Below are 4,043 nucleotides of genomic sequence, written 5' to 3'. Positions count from 1 at the left end.
GCATGAAATGTTGTCTAAAACAAAAAGAATGATGCTTTTTAGTGGCTGGATCTGTTTTTATCACTTTCTGTATTGGACGTTGAAAATGAGCTTTTCTCAGCCAGCAGAGAGGTCAAAATTAGTAGTAATGCAAGCTCAGTCAGAGACACAGATTTTTACTTGCAAATTGCTTAAACATGTTCAACAGTGCATGAAATGTTGTCTAAAACAAAAAGAATGATGCTTTTCAGTGGCTGGATCTGTTTTTATCACTTTCTGTATTGGACGTTGAAAATGAGCTTTTCATAGCCAGCAGAGAAGTCAAAATAAGTAGTAATGCAAGCTCAGTCAGAGACATAGATTTTCACTTGCAACTTGCTTTAACATGTTTAACAGTGCATGAAATTTTGTCTAAAAAAAATGCTTTTTAGTGGCTGAAGATGTTGTCATTACTTTCTGTATTGGACGTGGAATATGAGCTTTTCTCAGCCAGCAGAGAGGTCAAAATAAGCAGTAATGCAAACTTAGTCAGAGACATAGATTTTCACTTGCAACTTGCTTTAACATGTTTTACAGTGCATGAAATGTTGTCTAAAACCAAAAGAATTATGCTTTTTAGTGGCTGGATCTGTTTTTATCACTGTCTGTATTGGACCTTGAAAATGAGCTTTTCTCAGCCAGCAGAGAGTTCAAAATAAGCAGTAATGCAAACTCAGTCAGAGACATAGATTTTCACTTGCAACTTGCTTTACCATGTTTAACAGTGCATGAAATGTTGTCTAAAATAAAAAGAAGATGCTTTTTAGTGGCTGGATCTGTTTTTATCACTTTCTGTATTGGACGTTGAAAACTAACTTTTCTCAGCCAGCAGAGAGGTCAAAATAAGCAGTAATGCAAACTCAGTCAGAGACATAGATTTTCACTTGCAACTTGCTTTAACATGTTTAACAGTGCATGAAATGTTGTCTAAAACAAAATGAATGATGCATTTTAGTGGCTGGATCTGGTTTTATCACATTCTGAATTGAACGTTGAAAATGAGCTTTTCAGAGCCAGCAGAGGTCAAAATAAGCAGTAATGCAAACTCAGTCATAGACATAGATTTTCACTTGCAACTTTCTTAAACATATTTAACAGTGCATGAAATGTTGTCTAAAACAAAAAGAAAATGCTTTTTAGTGGCTGGATCTGGTTTTATCACATTCTGAATTGAATGTAGAAAATGAGCTTTTCAGAGCCAGCAGAGGTCAAAATAAGCAGTAATGCAAACTCAGTCATAGACATATATTTTCACTTGCAACTTGCTTTAACATGTTTAACAGTGCATGAAATGTTGTCTAAAACAAAAAGAATGATGCATTTTAGTGGCTGGATCTGGTTTTATCACTTTCTGAATTCAACGTTGAAAATGAGCTGTTCTCAGCCAGCAGAGGTCAAAATAAGCAGTAATGCAAACTCAGTCATAGACATAGATTTTCACTTGCAACTTGCTTTAACATGTTTAACAGTGCATAAAATGTTGTCTAAAACAAAAAGAATGATGCATTTTAGTGGCTGGATCTGGTTTTATCACTTTCTGAATTCAACGTTGAAAATGAGCTGTTCTCAGCCAGCAGAGGTCAAAATAAGCAATAATGCAAACTCTGTCAGAGACATAGATTTTCACTTGCAATTTGCTTTAACATGTTTAACAGTGCATGAAATGTTGTCTAAAACAAAAAGAATGATGCATTTTAGTGGCTGGATCTGGTTTTATCACTTTCTGAATTCAACGTTGAAAATGAGCTGTTCTCAGCCAGCAGAGGTCAAAATAAGCAGTAATGCAAACTCAGTCAGAGACATAGATTTTCACTTGCAACTTGCTTTAACATGTTTAACAGTGCATGAATTGTTGTCTAAAACAAAAAGAATGATGCATTTTAGTGGGTGGATCTGGTTTTATCACATTCTGAATTGAATGTTGAAAATGAGCTGTTCTCAGGCAGCAGAGGTCAAAATAAGCAGTAATGCAAACTCAGTCAGAGACATAGATTTTCACTTGCAACTTGCTTTAACATGTTTAACAGTGCATGAAATGTTGTCTAAAACAAAAAGAATGATGCATTTTAGTGGCTGGATCTGGTTTTATCACTTTCTAAATTCAACGTTGAAAATGAGCCGTTCAGAGCCAGCAGAGGTCAAAATAAGCAGTAATGCAAACTCAGTCAGAGACATAGATTTTCACTTGCAACTTGCTTTAACATGTTTAACAGTGCATGAAATGTTGTCTAAAACAAAAAGAATGATGCATTTTAGTGGCTGGATCTGGTTTTATCACATTCTGAATTGAACGTTGAAAATGAGCTGTTCTCAGCCAGCAGAGGTCAAAATAAGCAGTAATGTAAACTCAGTCAGAGACATAGATTTTCACTTGCAACTTTCCTAAACATATTTAACAGTGCATGAAATGTTGTTTAAAACAAAAAGAAAATGCTTTTTAGTGGCTGGATCTGGTTTTATCACATTCTGAATTGAACGTTGAAAATGAGCTTTTCAGAGCCAGCAGAGGTCAAAATAAGCAGTAATGTAAACTCAGTCAGAGACATAGATTTTCACTTGCAACTTGCTTTAACATGTTTAACAGTGCATGAAATGTTGTCTAAAAAAAAAAGAAAATGCTTTTTAGTGGCTGGATCTGGTTTTATCACATTCTGAATTGAACGTTGAAAATGAGCTTTTCAGAGCCAGCAGAGGTCAAATTAAGCAGTAATGCAAACTCAGTCAGAGACATAGATGTTCACTTGCAACTTTCTTAAACATATTTAACAGTGCATGAAATGTTGTCTAAAACAAAAAGAAAATGCTTTTTAGTGGCTGGATCTGGTTTTATCACATTCTGAATTGAACGTTGAAAATGAGCTGTTCTCAGCCAGCAGAGGTCAAAATAAGCAGTAATGCAAACTCAGTCAGACACATAGATTTTCACTTGCAACTTGCTTTAACATGTTTAACAGTGCATGAATTGTTGCCTAAAACAAAAAGAATGATGCATTTTAGTGGCTGGATCCTGTTTTATCACATTCTGAATTGAACGTTGAAAATGAGCTGTTCTCAGCCAGCAGAGGTCAAAATAAGCAGTAATGCAAACTCAGTCAGAGACATAGATTTTCACTTGCAAAATGCTTAAACATGTTTAACAGTGCATGAAATGTTGTCTAAAACAAAAAGAATTATGCTTTTTAGTGGCTGGATCTGTTTTTATCACTTTCTGTAGTGGACCTTTAAAATGAGCTTTTCTCAGCCAGCAGAGAGTTCAAAATAAGCAGTAATGCAAACTCAGTCAGAGACATAGATTTTCACTTGCAAATTGCTTAAACATGTTTAACAGTGCATGAAATGTTGTCTAAAACAAAAAGAATGATGCTTTTTAGTGGCTGGATCTGTTTTTATCACTTTCTGTATTGGACGTTGAAAATGAGCTTTTCTCAGCCAGCAGAGAGGTCAAAATAAGTAGTAATGCAAGCTCAGTCAGAGACACAGATTTTCACTTGCAAATTGCTTAAACATGTTTAACAGTGCATGAAATGTTGTCTAAAACAAAAAGAATGATGCTTTTTAGTGGCTGGGTCTGTTTTTATCACTTTCTGTATTGGACATTGAAAATGAGCTTTTCTCAGCCAGCAGAGAGGTCAAAATAAGTAGTAATGCAAGCTCAGTCAGAGACATAGATTTTCACTTGCAACTTGCTTTAACATGTTTAACAGTGCATGAAATTTTGTCAAAAATAAAAAAAAAATTCTTTTTAGTGGCTGAAGATGTTGTTATTACTTTCTGTATTAGACGTGGAATATGAGCTTTTCTCAGGCAGCAGAGAGGTCAAAATAAGCAGTAATGCAAACTCAGTCAGAGACATAGATTTTCACTTGTAACTTTCCTAAACATATTTAACAGTGCATGAAATGTTGTCTAAAACAAAAAGAAAATGCTTTTTAGTGGCTGGATCTGTTTTTATCACATTCTGAATTGAACGTTGAAAATGAGCTTTTCAGAGCCAGCAGAGGTCAAAATAAGCAGTAATGCAAACT

At 34.9% G+C, this 4,043-nt stretch overlaps 1 long non-coding RNA gene across 1 annotated transcript; it reads left to right on the top strand.

Annotated features, from left to right (window-relative positions):
• Window positions 1-451: 451 nt before the first annotated feature.
• Window positions 452-3,738, top strand: LOC147840232 (uncharacterized). Its single transcript, XR_015511275.1, has 3 exons — window positions 452-1,858; window positions 2,046-2,458; window positions 2,645-3,738. It is a non-coding gene; the product is annotated as an uncharacterized LOC147840232 (long non-coding RNA).
• Window positions 3,739-4,043: the final 305 nt, after the last annotated feature.

This window comes from Danio rerio, chromosome 16 (assembly GCF_052040795.2).
Source record: "Danio rerio strain M-AB ecotype USA chromosome 16, GRCz13ab, whole genome shotgun sequence".
Classification (NCBI taxonomy): domain Eukaryota; kingdom Metazoa; phylum Chordata; class Actinopteri; order Cypriniformes; family Danionidae; genus Danio; species Danio rerio.
This window is presented reverse-complemented; position numbering and strand designations above follow the sequence as displayed.